The sequence below is a fragment of the Cydia pomonella genome, chromosome 5 (assembly GCF_033807575.1).
Source record: "Cydia pomonella isolate Wapato2018A chromosome 5, ilCydPomo1, whole genome shotgun sequence".
In the NCBI taxonomy this organism is placed as follows: domain Eukaryota; kingdom Metazoa; phylum Arthropoda; class Insecta; order Lepidoptera; family Tortricidae; genus Cydia; species Cydia pomonella.
In genome coordinates this window covers 6,769,251-6,789,669 of record NC_084707.1, presented here as the reverse complement: position 1 = coordinate 6,789,669, position 20,419 = coordinate 6,769,251, and the positions used below count along the sequence as shown (strand labels likewise).

Genomic DNA, 20,419 nt, shown 5'->3' with positions numbered 1-20,419 from the left:
TTGTTGCACAGGCATTACATTTATCTCAATCAAACAATTGAAAACTGTGACATGTCAATGTCATTTCGAACATCGATCGTCCGAGATAGTACTTACGTTTAGTAGCAAATATATTAACCCGTACTAAACACTAATCAATATGTGAACGGGCCCTAAGGTAAATGTACACACTCGTAAGGGCTTTATAAGATAAAAATAAAATATTGATTATCTCCGAAATGGAGTTAATTAGAATACCGGTGTCTTTGAGAAAGTTACTTCATTTAAGCTCAGGAATGCACCCTTGAAATTAAAGCAAATCAAAAAAAACACGGTGTAGATACACATTTCTGAAGATACAGAAATCTTACCTATTTGATCTGGACTGTTGGATAAATTCGCATTGAAATTCTAGATTAATCTGGCATAATAATAACCGTAATCTAGGTGTTAAGTTAGGTATTACTCCATAAACCATTACATTAAGTCCTGAGAGTATTCTCAATGTTCGGGGAAATTAAGTTTCTAGTCCAGGTAGAAAAGCTATTTTTCTAAACCTAGACAATATTTGCAGTAGTGTACGATGCTAAATTTGAATGGGCTCATTTGTCAAGGGATTTTTGAATTATAGGGTGTTTATTAGGCGAAAGTTAAATTCCTCGGAATTCCTCGCCACAGACACATTGCGTTATACATATGCAATTATATAAAAAAAAAATTATATAGGTACTTCAGCAAATAAAATAATATTGAATATATGTAATAAATTGTTTTCGGTTGCCGCGATAGTTACTCATGATATACACAAATTACATCAAAAAATATTGTTTTAGCTGAATTCCACGAATACAAACGCTTTAAAGGGTTCCAAAGTCGGGATGTATTTTTAAATTTACTTTACGTGATATGCCCCTTTAAATAGTTTTTTTTTTCAAAAATAATATTTCTTTAGGTAAAATGTTCACTATCCCTGGTACGCTCACGTGGCTCGTGTCACCGCAATTTCTCGAGCCAGCGATCGCTCAAATTGGCCATCTTTAAAAATTACCTTCGATAACTCGATCTTATACCTCGGACGGAAGTACCAACTTTGTAAAAAATAGAGACGTGACGTGCCCATTGTATACTTAGATTTTAGGTGTATATAGTCAGCTGGAGAAGACATATTGACATAATCGTGTGTGTAACGTAATTTTTTACTAGTTACTTACTTACTTTAAAATTTATTTGTAGTTTTACATGTTTATATAATGTATAATTGTTGGTGCAATATTTACTTACTCTTGTACAGTATCTGTACCCCTAGTGTAAATAAATTCGATTTCCAAACGTGACGTACGCGTTTGCGTTTAGTCTCATTTTGTATTGGATTTCGAAAGAGCGCGCCAAGCGGGACGTTTTGGAACCTCAAAATCCTATACAAAATGAGACTTAACGCAAACGCGTTCGTCACGTTATGATGTCGATCAAAGTTACACTAGGGGTACTGAACAATATAGTTGATGTAATATTATGGGTTTAAAGACTTTTTATTACTCATAAAGAACAAAAGTACACTTACAATGAGCTTAAACTATAAACAATTTCATACGTGGTTTACAATCACATCCAGCTAGTCGATGATACTTAATATACATTATCACTGATATATTTCTTCAACTTGGTTTTAAACATTTTTAATGACTTAAAATTTTTCACTTCACTAGGTAAGTTATTGTACATCTGTGCTCCCTCGGACATGATGTTTCTTTTATGAAATCAAAATCCGTTCAGCTATTTTTGCGTGATAGTGGAACAAACATTCAAATATAGAAACAAACAATTTATAACATTATATCATTTTTAGCTTAGGTATCGTGACAGCTGTCATCTCAATTCATATTTTACATATATTGTAGGGAGATGACAGCCGTCGCCGTCTTTTACTTTGGTAGGGTTTTCTACTTGAGTCCTACCAGCCTGTTAAAGTGAAATAAATCTAAGGTTGTAATTTTTCCTAGTATTAACATTGATGTAGGTATGTAACAAAACTGTTCCGCCAAGTCATCAACTATTGAGAGATTTAATAACTTTAATATTGTTATAATATCCTGTATAAGCTGGAACTAAAAACCATAGCTAATCGAACAAAATTTGTATTAGCTACCAACACTGAAACTTCTAAATTTACCTGACATGTAAAAAATGGATCTATTAAAATATATTTAGTAATAAAAGTAGCTTTATTATTCTCAAATTTCTTTTTCTTGGTGTGATAAAGGTGTAAGTAACTTGAAAACATAAGTAAGATACTACCTTGTGGTAACAAAGGTACGATTTTAATTTCCCCCAAAATCAGCGTAACCACCGTTATGTCGAACGAGATTTGACGCCAATTTCTAAGACAAAGATGTCCAAAAACAAAGCAGAACCGATTTCACATTAACGAATTTATGACTTAACAGATTTAAAAACGTTTTGCGTCTGATTTTTCCCCAATTTCGATCGTATTTTAATAGAGATAAAGATTAAATTTGGTGCATTTTTAGCTTTGCCAATTTGCTGCGGAAACAATGAGACTAATGGTCGGTATAATTTCATAGCGGACCCGTTAACAATATCTCGGCGGTGGTAAAAAGTGATTTCCTATTATTAGGTTGACGCGGAGATAGCCGGGTTCAGCCCGACCACAGTGGCTCTACTTAGCAAGCGTATTAACGTCTAGCCTAGTCGGCAGTGACCCTGCCTACGAAGCCCGGGTTCGAAACCTGGTCAGGGCATTTATTTGTGTGTTTATTACATTTATAACAAATATGGATGTTAAGTTATGGATGTTTTCTATGTATGTAAGTGATGATATATAACTATGTATTATATACATCGGCGTCTAGTCCCCATAATACAAGCCTTATTGAGCTAACTGTGGGACTAGGCTGATTGGTGTAAAATTGTCCTATAATAATAATAATAAAAGAAACCGAGGGTTCCGTTCAAATTTACCTTTTTTTTTTGAGCTTTTGTATTTTTTCCAAATTTATAATTTACAGATTCTTCTCTGTATTTGTAGTGAAAGACGAGCGTGACTTGTCAGATTTCATAGTTCTAGCTTGATGGGAAGTACCTCATAAATTTTGATTTCCTTGAGTCTCGAAGTGCGTTTTTTGCGGCAAAACGACCGTATCTTTTTATTACGGAAACATAAAAGTATGATTCTTTTCACAGCTTCAAGGGACTGTAGACCTAAGTATATGGTTTTAATTTAAACTCGATACCTTCACGCGTTCCCGAGATAAAGACAAATGTATGATCATGAAGTGCAATTTTTGCTGTTTAGGCTATACTTTAGGGCAAGTTCTGCAATGAAACAATGCCATATCCACTATATGTACATATTTTGTTGCATTAATATGAAATGTCTAACGTCTGCTTCGCTAACGCTCGGTCAATAATATTGATTATCCTCTATAATTATGTACATACATTTTTAACAAAATTACTGTAATTATCTTGAACTCTTAGTATTATTAGTTTGAACGTTTCATGTAAATATGTGTAATATTTAAAAATAAACACGCCATATCAGTTTCATGAATCAAGTTACGTACAAACAACACGCAAGGTTTAATGAAGTGCTAATGATTATCTAGATATGTTGTTTAGAAAAAAATACAGGCATTATTTTATAATAAAAAAATGCATAACTTATTATTTTTTTGTTCCACCGGCAATTGTTTACTTAAGGGGCCCACTGATTACCAGTTCACCGGACGATATCGGCCTGTCAGTTATTTGGAAAAGCTGACAATCGCAAAAGTGGGCAGTGACAAGTGAAAATTGCACCTAACCTTTTTCAGTTTATTGTAACAATTACTTGAAGGTAAACACACCTATAGGTACATAAATAAATAAATACAATTTGTTTCAGTTTCATATTAATTATTTACCTATTTAAAAAAATAGTTGATTACATATTAAGCAACCTTTCCTTATTAGCTGTAATGTTTCGATCCGAAATACGAAATATGGACAGGATTTTACTATAGACCACGAGTGATTTCATGGAATCAAACTACAAATTTAATATTGACAATAGTCGAATTAAACCTAAGAGGATAGCAGGCGCCCGCTTTTCCATATAAACGTTCTCATTTTCCTTCCCGGTTATTGAATACCTAAATGGAAAATATTTTATACCATTTATTATATATTGACCATAGCTATGCCCCTTCGTTTGACTTTTTCGATTATCATAAAAGTTAGGAGCGAAAAAAAAATTCCATATAAGTTACTCACAAAAAAATATTTTCCATTATGTAAATATCCAGAGAGTTGGTATGGAGAAGCGATCGTCCACTTTTGTCTTGAACCAAATTTATTTTTGTATCTTACCTCGCTGGTCGGCACAGACCCGCCTATTAGGCTCGACGCGGAGATGCGATCGGTTCCAATCGATTTTGCCCCGCTGCGTGAAGTTTGTTTAACCGCAAAAAGCGTGCCTCCGCCATACCTTTACACCAAACAGCTTAACTTAATAAGAACATTATGTTACTTACTACCTTCTTCGCTAAAAGTGTGTTTATTGGTCGGCTTTAGAGACGGCTAACCAAGTTTTTACCAATTTAGTCATTACGGGCATAAACGATGATTTGTACAAAATGGTGGCTTTAAGGTAGCGTTGAGGTGAGAGTTGATCGTACGACATTGAAGGTTTTACTGTAAATATAAATGATTTTATTAAGTAGATATGTATGGCTTAGTCGAACACAGACAAGTATATACTTTGTCATTTTTCTAAGTAATCAACTGAATTATTTTACCCAATTAAATACGTGCTTAAATAAAAATACATATAAGATCTCAGCGACGTTGAATAGAGTCAAATGTCGACCTGTGTGGCCTTGTAAGTAGTGTCCCTGCCTATGAAGCCGATGGTCCCGGATTCTAATCGTTGTCTGAGGACCATAACACAAGCCTTAAAGAGCTTAATGCGGGACTTAGTGTATCAATGTTCTATAATTATATGAATGTTGGTGTTGCGGTGGAGGTTATATCACTATCTTTTTTTAATACCACGTCGGTGGCAAACAAATAAGCCCGCCTAATGGTAAGCAATCTCCGTAGCCTATGGACGCCTGCAACTCCAGAGGTGTTACATGCACGTTTCCGACCCTTTGAAAACCTCCAGAAAACCTAGATCTGCCTTATTTTCCTAGTGTATTTCTGATACAACCCCAGTGTTGCACACTCTTTGCAGCATCAGGCTTATTTTTCTTATTTGTCTATTATAAATTCAAATTCAAAATTGACTTAAAAAAAAAGTATTTGTCATTCTGATTACTTCAGGTTACTTATTTATACTGATTTGGTTGTGTCGTTGATGTGATTTTCTATTTATTGTAAATATTTATTAAAACAATATCAAAGGTATATTCCTCCCTTTTATTCATACAGTCCACCATACCATACCATCTTTTTTATTGGTACTTCACCTCATTTATTCAGTGCCTATTTAGTTTGACAGTTACGTTTTCGTGTTTACATTTCATTTTCTTTCATTGGTTACATTCATATATTTACGTAGTTCTCATCGTATGATCACCCGTAGCAAAAGTAAAATAATGTCAGCTAATCCTGACGCCGACTTAGCACCTCCGCAGCCCCACAGCTCTGTTCCACCAGGCGATAGGGCACCTAGCGCACCTAGCGTACAAACGGCGCATAGCAAATCGTCCCGTTCGTCGGCGACCGTAAAGGCACAAAAAACCGCAGCTGAAGCGCTCGCCCTGCGCCGCCGCTTGGAACGAGAGCAGGAGCTCGCCCAACGTGAGCGCGAGCGTGAACGTCACCTCGCGGATTTGCAGCAGCAGGTTGAGGAGAGCGAGCTACAAGCCGAGCTCCAGGCTATCGACGCTGACGCCAACAGTAGCCGCGCTAGTCATCGGAGTTCTACACGGGTGAGCGTAGATAGAACCAAAAAATGGATAGAAAATCACGATTTTGACACTTGTGTTAATAAGGACACCCCTGCAGTAGGATGCGAGCAACGTTTCTCTGTTCCATCTCCCGGCCTCACGGTACCACCACCGACGGCCACCCGGGTATCTGCATTCCCTATTAACCCCCTCAATCGCCAATCAGAACCTGCAAACGTCGCCAAAGCGTCCGAGGCGGCCGGCTATATGCCCCCGCTCTTTCCCACGGAGCTTGGCCAACCTGTTCTTTTGCAAGCGGTAGCTGACACCGCGGCCGCAGCGAAGGCTCTCGCCTCAGCTTCCAGTGTAAAAAAACTGGAATTACCTCAATTTTTGGGTAACACGCTGCAATGGTTACAATTTAAACGTATCTACAATGTTACAAAAAATAACTTTTCTCCTCTAGATAATATTAATCGGCTCCATAATGCGCTCCGCGGCCCCGCGCAAGACGCTGTTGCGGCACTGTTGATGTCCACGGAGGACCCAGAAGAGGTCATGCGCGCTCTCGAGGACAACTTCGCCCGCCCCGAGCTCATCGTCTATAAAGAGGTCAATTCATTAAAAAACCTTCCGCGCCTGAGTAACGACTTGAAAGAACTAGGAATACTCTCTAATAAGGTACGCAATTCCATTTCTACAATAAAGTTGCTAAACCATTTGGAATACTTGTATTCTCCTGAACTATTTCACGCTGTATTAGGGAAACTTAACCCTACAATGAAAATTCGGTGGACAGACTTCGCCACACTAGATGCCACAGGGCGTCCTAAGCTTGAAATTTTGTCCGATTTTTTAAAACGCGAGTTTGATCAACACATTCGTTTCGGGTTGTCACCAGAGTTTAGTGGTACACAACCGCAACACATTACCGAGAAAATATTAAAGCGTGAAAGCGTTCACAATACTATTATGCAGTCAAGATCGTCAAATATAGGCGGTCGAACTAAAAAACAAACCTGCGTATTTTGTAAAAATGATCACAATATTAAGGATTGTTCAAAATTTAAATCTGTATCTGTCGATGAACGTTGGCAATGGCTACGTGAAGCAAAAGTTTGCTATAGGTGTTTAAGGGCTAGTCCACACAAGTGGAATGCGTGCCGGGTGAAGCCGTGCGGCGTTAACGGCTGCCCCTTTCGTCATAACGCGCTTCTCCACCAACAGCAATCGTCGGCTCCACTTGTCAACGTTATTCACGATCAGACAACAAACAATGACATTGATGATTCAATTAATGTTGAAAACAATACGCCACATACTTCTTGTTACCAACCTACCGACGACAAGGTAATAGTGTCCACTACCTCTACCGGCACACAAAAATCGGACGTAAATTTAGCTCTCCGTCCGCGCGCCCATCTAAAGATCATACCTGTCACTGTCGCGGGCCCTACTGGATCCTGTAACGTGTACGCGTTCCTTGATGACGGGAGCACTGCGAGCCTTATAGATTCCAGTATTGTCACGCGCATAGGGGCGACTGGGCCAACAGAGACCATTACAGTGAATGGTGTGTGCCAACTCCAATGTGAGACTACTATATCATATGTCAATTTTGAAATTAAGGGTAGGTATACAAAGGAAACGTTTTTAGTGAGAAATGTTCGGTGCGTGGATACTTTAGGTTTGCGGACACAGTCACTCAATCGTGAATCGCTTGAATCATTTTCACATTTGGCTGACTTAGCCGACGTTCTAACATATGAAGACGCTACACCGACTATTTTAATAGGAGCCGAACATTGGCACTTGTCAATCGCCCGTGACGTCCGTGTTGGTAGAATCAACGAGCCAGCCGCTTGTTTGACAGCACTAGGCTGGACTTTGTATGGCGTTGTTTCTAGCAAAACGAAGTTGGTTGAATTTATTAATTACACACACGCTGACAAATTTAATGATGAGAATTTAGAGTCTTTAATCAAAGAACAATATAAACTCGACTCTATAGGAATCACTAAAACTGAAACATTGCATAGCAAACAAGACCAGCGCGCAGTTGACATTTTGGAATCAACTGCCAAACGACTGCCCACTGGTCGATTTGAAGTAGGCATGCCTTGGCGTGACGGTATACAGCGTGTCCCTGATAGTTACCCACAAGCGATGTCACGTTTTTTAAGTTTGGAACGACGCATGTGCAAAGAGGTTGAGTTCGCTAAGGCGTACAACGCATTTATTAACAATATGATAGCAAAAGGTTACGCAGAGGAATGTGCGCCAGATACTTACTACGCGCAGCACAATAAAAATTCTGACAACACACGTCTCTACCTTCCACATTTCGGCGTTTATCACCCTCAAAAACGAAAGGTTAGAGTAGTCCATGATGCGGCAGCCAGAAATGAGGGAGTCAGCCTGAATTCCTTACTGCTATCGGGTCCTGACCTGCTCCAACCTTTGCTTAAGGTCTTGTTTCGTTTTCGGGAAAGTCGTGTTGGGATAACCGCAGATATCAAAGAGATGTTTCCTCAGGTGCGCGTTCAAGAGCAAGATAGGGACGCTTTTCGATTTCTGTGGAGGCCCGATAAGACGATTGCCATTAAAGAGTACAGAATGACTTCTGTCATCTTTGGTGCCTGCTGTAGCCCCTTTATTGCCCAATTTATTAAAAATAAAAACGCTCTTGAACATGCTGATTTGTATCCGAAAGCTGTGGACGCCATTTTGTTTAGCCACTACATGGATGACTACATCGATTCACAAGATGGCGTCGACGAAGCTGCTCAGCTAGCGGCAGATATTATTACCGTGCACAACGCCGCCTGCTTTGAGATGCGAGGATGGATCTCCAATGAGCGAGAGGCTCTTAATCTTGTCCCCGATGACCTTAGAGCTGCTCAGCCGTTGGAAATCGATCTTGGTGAATCTGCCAACAGCATCCGAGCTCTAGGCATAGCGTGGAATCCTGCCCTAGATATTTTAGGGTTCCGCACAGGTTTAATTGAAACTGTTCCTACTTCACTAACAAAACGAAAGGTTCTGTCACATGTCATGCGCGTATACGACCCACTGGGTCTTTTAGGGCCTATAGTTGTTAAGGGACGAATTTTGTTTCAACAAACTTGGAGATCTAACATAGATTGGGATACCGAGCTCCCACAGACTGAAGCATCTAAGTGGTTTGAATGGTTTCAAGACCTTTCAAAGGTTTCTTCGTTAAAGATCCCGCGTTGGTATTCAAAGATAAGAGGCTCGGAGCCTTCCTACCGAGAATTGCACGTTCTTGCAGATGCAAGTGAGCTTGCTTACGCCTGCGTTGCATATTGGCGTTTGGTGTACCCTGACGGTAGCGTCGAGCTCACTCTCATCGCAAGCAAAACAAGGGTCTCTCCTTTGAAACCAATGTCTATCCCGCGATTGGAACTGCAAGCCGCTTTGATAGCTTCCCGAATCGCACTTGTCATCAAGGACAGTCATCGACGAAAACCAACGCGTACATATTTTTGGACTGACTCGATGACTGTTCTCCAATGGTTGCGTAGTGATGCACGAGCTTTTAAGCCTTTCGTTGCCCATCGCCTCGGCGAAATTTACGAAAATTCTGCTGTCAAAGACTGGCACTGGGTACCGACAGATTTAAATGTGGTTGATGACGCAACTAGACTTCGTCCAATTGATTTGACCACTTCACATAGGTGGTTCTCTGGCCCATCATTTCTTTTAAAGTCCCCAGAGGACTGGCCCATAGAGCCACTTAATGTCACACCAGTTCGCGAAGAACTTAAATGTCAACAAAACGAGTTGGTGGGGCTGACTTCAGTCAATACTGTTTTGCCAACTCCAGTCACGGCAAATTTTGAACATTTTAGTGACTGGCTTCGTTTTTTACGTGCCACAGCTCGGGTACATCAAGCTGCGGCAATTTTTGGTAGTATTTTGGCCTCAATTCGAAATTCAAAATCAAATAGCGGAGTGGTTCTCTCCCGCTCGCGTTGTTCATCAGCGTCCACCACTCACACTCCCTTGAATGCCGACCTGATAAAAGCCGCTGAAAGGCACATTTTACAACGGATCCAACTGGAAAGCTTTTCTCAAGAATTCCACTGCATCGTCAACTCAAAGCCGATTCCTTCAAACAGCCGCCTCATCAAACTATCGCCCTCTCTGGGAGAAGATAATTTAATTCACCTGGCTGGAAGGATAAAAGTTGTAGAAGACATCGACCCTGAATCACGATTCCCGATACTACTTGATGGTCGTCACCCAGTCACACGGCTGTTAGTACAGTTTTACCACAGACGAGCAGGTCATGCTAATAACGAATACGTCATTAATGAACTAAGGCAAAGATTCTGGCTTCTGAGGCTCCGAGATACAGTCAGGTCAGTCGCTCAGAAATGCCTGCTTTGCAAGATTCGCAAATCGAAGCCTATGAACCCTGCCACTGGAGACCTACCACCTCAAAGGCTCGCTCACCACCAATGGGCATTTACATTTACTGGCCTAGACTATTTTGGCCCTGTCAATGTTACTGTGGGCCGCCGCCATGAAAAACGTTACGTGGCTCTTTACACATGCCTCACAACAAGGGCATTACACCTGGAATTGGTACACAGCCTTTCTTCAGACTCCGCCATAATGAGCTTGAGGCGTTTCATTGCCAGACGAGGTACCCCAAATACAATTTACTCAGACAATGGGACCGCCTTCATTAGGGCAAACCGTATCCTACGACAATTCTACTCAGACGACATTCAAGAAGAAGCAGCGACTAGAGGAATCAAGTGGAGTTTTATTCCCGCTGCAGCACCGTCTTTTGGTGGATGTTGGGAGCGTCTAGTAAGAACAGTAAAGGTGGCGCTGAAGGCAACACTTAACGAAAGGTTCCCCAAGGAGGAGACACTAACGACGCTGCTGATGGAAGCTGAAGCGATTGCGAATTCTCGCCCACTGACGCACGTGTCCACAGACCCAGAGGACCCATCCAGCCTTACCACCTCTTAATTGGGTGTCCACCAAATCAAACCTTGCCATCGACCTTAGAAGACCGTGACCTGTTCGGTCGCTCAGAGTGGAAGAAGGCAATAAGGTTATCAGACCACTTTTGGAAACGCTGGGTGCGTGAAGTATTGCCAACGATGCAAACACGAATCAACGTGAAAGGAGATCGTGGTCAGGAACTTCAAATAGGAGATGTGGTGGTAATAGTGGATGAATCACTGCCGCGCGGAACGTGGCCCAAAGGAAGGGTAACCAATATGTTTCCTGGAAAGGATGGCGTGACCAGGGTGGTGGACGTTGCGACGGCTGGGGGTACGCTACGCCGTCCCCTTAAAAAATTAATTAGACTTACCACTTAAGCCTTTATTAATGTACTTAAGTTAGTTGGTGCATAGCTGCACGAGGGGCAGGATGTTGCACACTCTTTGCAGCATCAGGCTTATTTTTCTTATTTGTCTATTATAAATTCAAATTCAAAATTGACTTAAAAAAAAAGTATTTGTCATTCTGATTACTTCAGGTTACTTATTTATACTGATTTGGTTGTGTCGTTGATGTGATTTTCTATTTATTGTAAATATTTATTAAAACAATATCAAAGGTATATTCCTCCCTTTTATTCATACAGTCCACCATACCATACCATCTTTTTTACCCAGAATCTATATTAGGGTAGGGTTTAGGTTCATAGGTTTTATAAAAAAAAACGACTTTTTTTCCTTATAAAATAATTTTGCAAGCAATGTTACACTACTTCTGCAAGCATTGCCGGTCGAAAAAAAAAAACAAAATTTAGTTAAACTGTGGTAGTTAATACTAAATTTGATAAATCCTTCAGAATCGTTTTTTAACGCTAAAACCTGCGTCTAGGCTATGTTTAAGGTTATATTAAAAATACACACAGTATAAGGATTAACTTTCAATACTAGATAAGATATATATATATTTATTTATTTATGTAATGTATGTATGTGTCTTTATGTATTTAAGTAGTTTATAATTAATTTATGTGTATTAGGACTAATTCTTTCAATAACAATTTCTTTTAGTTTTAAACGCGCCGCCTACAATCTTTTCTGCTTTGCCCTAAGGTTGACTGGTAGAGAATGCCTCATGGCATTAAGTTCGCCTTTTGTACATTAAGTTTGTCTTTTGTGCAATAAATAAATAAATAAATAAGCTAATTCATAATAACCATGACATCTTAATCCCAATACGTTAGCTTACTCCAATCATTAACTCTACCTACAACACCTACCTACAATGTAATTAAGTATTTAGCCCATTTATTATTATTATTCCTATCCAAATCAATCTTCAGCTAGTAAACTCAAAAACACAGAAGCCCACAGTCGAAAATTGATGTCCAGTAAAATTTTATTTATTTAATTATGACGCGTACGCAGTGATAAAGATCTTCTTGTAATTTGGGAAATGAAACGATCACAACGGCTGTAGGGTGGTGTCGATAGTAAATTTACTACACACATACAACTCTTAAATACTATATTTTTGTTAATCAAAATCACACCTTAACACTTCCCATTTAAGTTGCTATTCCAATGCCGAGTGCTGAGACTTAGCGGGTATGTTATTTGTGTGTAGTGAAGGTGTGTGTGCTAACTTATTCACAGGGTGCGCGTTAACGACAATAAAAATAACAATTACATGGGAGATGGCTATCTCGGTAATCGTTTCGAGTAATTCCACGCGACGGATGTTTATTGTTATTTAGTTACATATATGGATAACGTTATTGAAGGCTGCTAAGTTTGAAATATGATGATCTAACCTTTTTTTGCAATTTTGAGTACTGTTTTAATTTCTCGACGCTTTTTAGCATAATAGGCAATGTTTTTACTTGGGTATACATTTATTTCTCTAGCTAAGGATGCTTAGCTGTAATTTTGAATTAATAACCGCGGAGTTGATTAGTTTTAAGCGAACCCTGCGTTGTGTATTCAATTCTTATTTTAGCATCTTATAATTTATCTTCATAACTTATAGAGATTTGACATTTCATGCTTCCAAAAAATATTTAAAAAGCTGAATTGCGTGTTACGTTGTCGTGTCAATTTGTTTGTAACAATAAAATCTATCGCAATTTTCAACCCAATTTAACAACTAACTCAAAAATACAGTGTAATGCCAGTAATACCGGCCAAATCACCGGACGAAATGAAAATGTTCCCCCAGCATCTTATGATGACAATCTCAACTTCCGGACCACACCGAACCTGTTATTAAGTGCCAAATTTGACTCACCGACCAACACGCGGCAAACATAGACAAAACTATATAACAAACATAACTGTAACAACCCACAAAAAGATCAATAACCTAAAAGTAATAATGATACGGTTGAAACTTCTTTAAATTTCAAAGTTTTAAACGCAAACAATATTGTTAAGGATCACAAAACAATATTAAAAATCGTAATCATAAAAGAAATGATGAATCGACAGGCCATAAAAATAAGGTTGAGAATCATATGAGTTATAATTTTGAACACGAAATACTGCGGTTTTTTGAAAAAAAACGGTAAAGCTACCGGGCGCCTTGTTATTAGCGACTTCCTAAAACGGTCACTTTTTGCGACGCCTATCGGTCACTTCAAAAGGGCAAGCTGACAAATTACGCCAACAATGACTAACGTATTTGCCCAAATGTTTATGGAACTAACAAAGAAAATAAAAGGAGTGTTTCTGGTTATTAATAATCTGTAAACAATTGTGGTTGCAAAGATTGAAGGCGAAATAAGAAATCCTTTTACGCGTATCTTTCGCTTATCAATCAGGACTAAGTCGAGTGTCAGTCGTCAGAGAAATCTCCGAAATAAATTAGCTAATGTGCGTAAAGTGGCCTGGCTCGTGACTTGTCTGGAGGCTAATTCTTATTTAATCATTGGTTAAGGATTTGATCTTGTTATGATACGACCCTGACACTAATTAGGGCTACTCACACTAGCGTTTCCCAAGCGTCGGCGTCTAGTCTACTCTATAGCTGCTGTTGGACGCAACGTTGGCGCAACTGCGCAGCGACGCCATTTTCCACAGTACTCCCAGCGTTACATCCCTAAATTCAGTAAAATGCTGCGAATTGTTGTTTAGACCATTTGAATCAATTTGAAAAAAAAGGAGAGGAGTTATAACGTCATCTTTTTTGTATGGGAAAACATTTTTTTTTGTTTAGTAATTGTGTGTGCTATTAAATGAAAGGGCTTTTCAACCCAATTCTAACAATATGTCACATCATTACATTTCAGTCACTTTTCAAAATTATCTCTATATTATTGTTTCTACGGTTCAAATGGATTCAAATGGCCTAAAGATTAATCGTATCGATTTTCATGCTTTTAACACAATTTGCAGTGTTTTTTTGGCGTAACGCCTAGCACTATAGCGCTGACTGGACGCCGACGCTCAAAAAACGCTATTGTGGGATGGCCCTTACAGTAAGCGGTAGTGGAATGTCTTCTGGCTAGTTGTAATACGACTCCTCATTGCATTTCGCGCGTACCAACCAGCGCGAGCGATGACCATAGTCGTGTCATAACAAGATTACCCTTAAGAAATAGTTAAATCCGAATCGGCCCTTTGGTCGGGGGCTGGGGGAACTGAACTTTGTGTCAATACTCTGAGAAATATTGACAACGATACTGAGGTATTTCCGGTACGCCGAAACCTAATTTATTTTGCACACCTTTGGATATCCGTAATTTAGGTGTGGGGCTTTAATTGGAGGTAAGTAGGTAGAAAAAATCCCTTGTGTTGTTTTGGTGTAGGTTCAAATATTTTTATTTTTTATTTTTATTTATTGATATTTAGGACAACAACAGCCGTAAATAAAAGTTTTACATATGAGTGATTACATAACAGATGGCCAATGACAGTTATCCACTAATTACATTTTACTTAGAATAACGTAATTCGTATCTAGGTATTATCATAATAAACAGTTTTAATAAGACAGTGTGCTCATCACAACATGCTCATCATTAATTATGAGTTTATGATTCTATACAAATACATAAATTTTAGCCAAGACGGATACGTCAATAAGTTCGTAGACGTAAAGATCTGATGTGACGTTATTATATGTATGTACAAATATTGTTCATTTTATTTAAGTGCATATGCCTCAATAAATCCGCAGTTCATCGTTTATTTTGGTATGTCAATACTACACAATTGTATGACTTTACATCAGTAGATTAGAAATATTAAACACAAATAAAAAAAAGAAGAGTTGCATGGTAATACTCATAGAAGTAAATTTAATGATATATTTATATATCCATAATTGTGTGTGTCCGATGGACAGGCTAAATAGACTGGTGAATAATTTAATCTTAATTTTAATTTATTTGTACTTTTCTGAAAGTGTCTTGTAGATATTGTCCATATATTTATTCCTAGATCCGAGAAAGGGGTCTGCAGAATAGAATTCCATGTTATATAAACGAGGGATTCGAGATAACACTGCATTGTCACCATACTTAGTCACGTGAAAAGGAACATGAAATAGGGCGGTATGTCTAGTGCGACGCTTTGGGGCTCGAAATGATAGACCAGACAACAGTTGTGGGCAATCGATGCGACCATTAATTATATCAAAGAGAAACCTCATGTCTGAAAGTTTACGTCTGTCTTCTAGTGTTAAGAGATTATATTGTCGACATTTATCAGTGTAGGAGGTAGATGCTATAATTTTTTTGAATTTGTGATTTAAATGTGACGCAAATTTCTTCTGAATTTTTTCAATACGATCTTTATGAATGGCGTAATTGACTGACCATATGGGAGAGGCATATTCTAAAATACTTCTAACGTATGCATAGTATACTATCTTCAAACTTAGAACATCTGAGAATGGTTTACACGTTCTCATCATAAAGCCGAGATTACGATACGCTTTGTTGACTATATGGTCGACATGTTCCCTCATTGTCATCTTGGTGTCGAGTATTATTCCCAGATCACGAACTACTTCGACTCTTTCCACCACGGTACCTCTAAGATTATATGAAAATTTTATTGGTGTGATTCGGCGAGTGAAGGTTATGCACTGACATTTATTAGTACTAAGAGAGATCTTGTTCAGGGAGTAATAATAGTCAAGATTATTGAGATCGCTTTGCAGACGATGACAATCTTCAAGAGTTCTGACACGGATGAATATTTTTTTGTCGTCTGCATATAACAGGTGATGGGCATTATTTATAGATCTATTTATATCATGTATGTAAGCAATGTATAGAAGAGGTCCAAGATGAGAGCCCTGGGGAACGCCAGATGGGATTGTAATGTAATTTGATCTAAAACCTCCAAGAACCACGGCTTGGGAACGGTTGGTAAGGTAGGATTCAATCCAACGTAGCAGATCTCCATGAATTCCCAAAGCCTCGAGCTTTCTGATAAGAATAGCGTGATCTACACGATCAAACGCTTTTTCGAAATCAGTGTATATCACGTCAACCTGTCCACCACCCTCCATCTCCGATAAGACAAAATTTGTAAAACATGCCAGATTTGAAACTGTCGAGCGTCCTTTCAAGAAACCATGCTGAGTATTTGATATGCCACTACTTACAAGAGGATATATGCTATCTACTACAATTGACTCGAAGAGTTTACCCATTGTATTGAGTATAGATATTGGTCTATAATTAACGATACTAGTTTTTGATCCTTTTTTGTGAACAGGGATAATATGGGCTTTTTTCCATAAAGAAGGATAAATGCAGTACTTTAGTGATAGGCGGAAAATAATAGTCAGGGGAACTGCGAGGCTTTCGGCGCAGGAAGAAAGAAAAATAGGCGGGACGCCGTCACAGCCTGGTCCTTTAGATTTATCTAGGGCTTTTAAAAACTTCAACACTATGTCAGAAGATATGTGGATTCCGCAAAAGACGTCACTTTGAATATAACTCTTGGATTTGTTAGTGAGGTTCGCAGGACTTGCTGGAGCAAAAACACTTTCAAAAAAATTGTTAAAAGCATCACAAATGGTCTTGCCGTCATTATAGGTACGATCGTTCAGATTAAAACTGCTAGGGTAGTTAGATCCTCCTCTCTTGGATTTAACATACTTCCAGAAAAATTTAGGGGAACGCTTTATGTATAATTCCGTATTTTGAGTGAAACGTTGAAAACACTGTTCCTGCACGCGTTTCTGTCTAGCTCTAAGAAGTGAGAATTCATCGTAGTCACGCGGATTTGAAAAACGTTTCCATTTTTTATGTAGTTTTGATTTTTCGCGTAGTATTTTTATAAGTGCAGTATTATACCATATGGGATATGATTGTTTATTTGGGTAAGATACGGGAACAAATAATAAAAAACATTCGTCAAGTTTACTATAGAGAATGTCAACGGCTTTATTAACATCATTGGTACATAAAAGATTTGCCCAGTCTATACTATGTAAGTGAGAGTTAATTTTTTCATAATCAGCTTTATAAAAGTTGAAACGGGGGGTATTTTTCGTTTTAAATGGTACTACATATAAGTCTAAAATGTCGACGGAAATGGCGGGGTGATATATATCTAATTTTGTAATCGGTTGGCATTGTTCCACCAATAACGGGAGATTACTAAAGCACAGGTCTAGTGTATTATTACATGAGTTTTTTATGAAGTTATATTGAGTTAGGCCCAGGTATTGTAAGTCCTCCGCGAAGGATATAGCAGCGATTTGGTAATCAGTTTTACCCTGATTTTTTAATGTGAAACCATAATTACTACTCCAAGAGATACAAGGGAGATTAAAGTCACCCAACAATAAAAAATTACAAGTTGGATACATCGAGAGTATACGCGATACATTCGTTTCAACGTCGTTCAAATAACGTAAAAAATAATATATTATTTCAACAAAGAAAATTAATAGGAAATGAGTTATCGTCTTTTGCGCCGTAGATATGTCCTGACCTGAACAATGTCTATATAATAGTTGTATTATAAAGGTTTAGTTTCAGTTTATTCGTTTTCCCTTATTTTATGTCCATCGTATTTTAACTTGTATACAATAAAGTTTTTAATCCTTAGAAAGTGAAAGAAATTGGGGTTCTTTCTATTATATCTCATTTATTAGTATTTTATTAACGTACATTGTATATAAAATTAAGTAAGTGAACCTACATACTTAGGTATTAAGCGGCATGAACCTCGAATTAAAATCATCCTACAATCAAATTCATTAGTACCATCGAACAATTAAATCCGTTCGATTTCTTCTAATTATCCCAATAATGAGCCCTCAATAGAATACAATAATTACTTTTCTACAAAACCAATTTGTCAATGAATCCATCCAATTCTCGTAATTACACGATCTGGGTAGGACTGGAGTCGTGATCCGAAAATCACGATATCATTTAATTGCTTTTACCCACAGGCAGTTTCAATCGACAGTGAAGTTCGAGCTTATTAACGAATATAGGGATGTGATTACCGAGTGTCCCAATAATAATATGTATTTCTTGTAAATAGTAATGCTGCTCGTTATTTGCATGCCCATGAAATTAAAATTATTTTCAAGTGGAATAAAATGAATTTACGTTATAAACTATTCGTGATACTAGTCTGAAAAGGAATAGCATTATTCTCTCCTTCTATCGACATGTATTCTCCACTGACAAGCGATTCTTGAAAAACTACGAGTATACAGAATGTAACAAAAATTTGTGGGTCCCGTTTAATGGCATATTCAGTATCGTGGTCTGATTAGGATAAAGTAGTATTTCCAGCTCATTATGCAAGTATTTTTATACTAATAATTATCGTGACAGTTCCTGATATTAATTAAAATTAAAATATATCAAATTGGTTCTTACATTACTAAGTTTAGTGGAAGCAATTAAAATACTTAAAGAACAAAATATTAATAGTCGTTAACTTGCTAAGGTTACTATAATCTACAAATGTTACTGAGTACACTATGCTACGTAATATGGTATGGTATGGTATGATATTATGGTATCAATAATTTTTAAGTTGATTGTAAACCGCCGTAACTTAATTTATTACATAGAGTGTTTAAGATTAACTAAAAAAAATTGCACATACAGGTTACCAATATTTTTTTATGTGATATTTCTCTGCTGGATACCTATCAACGAATTTACCACTTCACTAGTATAAGGGTCAAATTCATTTTGTCTTGTATTTTGTCCCCAAGAAATGTGACGGAGAGTAGGTATTTTGTGTGGGATGATTTTTAGTTTAAAAAATTCTCAAGTAAAACATAATCCACAGCTATAAAGATACTCATGCACTCGACTTTTTATTTATTTATTCGATAGCAGACACAAATACAAGCATGACAGAGTGGTCAGAAACAAAACAAATAATTTTGACCCATACACTGCAGATCGAGCTTAATCCACGCACCAATTTATTAGTACAAAAGGTCAATTGACACTAGATTAGGTGGGTAAGTCAGAAGGCGGGCCTTGCTCTAAGATCTGGTGACGATTGGCGGCGTGCCGCAGGGGCGGGGTCTGGGCCCCATGTTGTATTTGAATTATGGATGACTCTCGAAACCAGTTGGGTACGCCGCGGCTGCCGCTCCGCTCGCTTGTCTAATTAATTGATGTTTTCATTTAATAGCCTGTATTCTAATTGGGAGAACAATTGAGTGTTAATGTGGAGTATTGTAAAAATGCTCAAGTAAGTACCTAACTATGGCCTCTGATAGTTATTCTCGTTTCAGATCGTCTAGTAAGTTACCTCAATGTCAAACCCGATAAATCAAAATATTTTTTCATTCAAATTAGAACTTCATGTATGTCACATATAGTTCCAATTACAAAAACCCTTTTGCTGGAGTTATCGGGTTTGACCACCCACCCGCGCTCTGTACTAGTAAAGCATCTGAACTCCTTTGCACTTAAAAACAGTCTTATGTTACCTTTAGCGATTAATTTTGTAAAATATGCCAAATGGCGCTTATTTTTCTACACAGCGCGTATTGGGGTTGGTAGCTGTCAAAGTTTTTTTTTTTTAGATGGCGCTAGCACAGGTTTCCTCTGCCACTACTCCGTTTTGTACTGTAGGATTTGGCTTTAAGGGCCGTAAAATTAAAACAAAGGCCATAAAATATATTCAGAGGAGTGTCTGTCCTATGAATATATTTTTTATGAAAGGATAAACCTATACTAGCAACATCTGTAAAAACCTTCAACCGGCCTACCTCATTTATGGAGCATCCTTCGTAATGACGTAAGTGCAAGTCGCCTTTAAAATATCATTATTTCGAGAAAAGGTCCTTTTTAAATTAAATTAAATGAAACAAGTCATTGAGGAATTTCAATTGGAAAAGAGTAAATTTTATTTTGTCCAATACAGTTATTTGTAACTACTTACATATTACGTTAGTTGTAAGTTTCCACTAGCGCCATCTAGTTGCAACTGGATGGAAAAGAATCACTCTAGTGGCAACCTGTAGAACTAAGCTCCAACTATGTGCTTACGTATTTCTACTTAGTGGCTAACAGAACCCCTAGTGTAAGTTTATTCGATAGCGTGACGTGACGTACGCGT

General features: G+C 38.0%; 1 protein-coding gene and 1 long non-coding RNA gene across 2 annotated transcripts in view; both read left to right on the top strand.

Moving 5' to 3' along the window:
• The window catches only part of LOC133517579 (homeobox protein aristaless-like), a 123,255-nt gene that overhangs the window by 26,189 nt on the left and 76,647 nt on the right, over positions 1 to 20,419 (top strand).
• LOC133517578 (uncharacterized) lies at positions 5,199 to 11,478 on the top strand. Its single transcript, XR_009799388.1, has 2 exons — positions 5,199 to 5,516; positions 11,395 to 11,478. It is a non-coding gene; the product is annotated as an uncharacterized LOC133517578 (long non-coding RNA).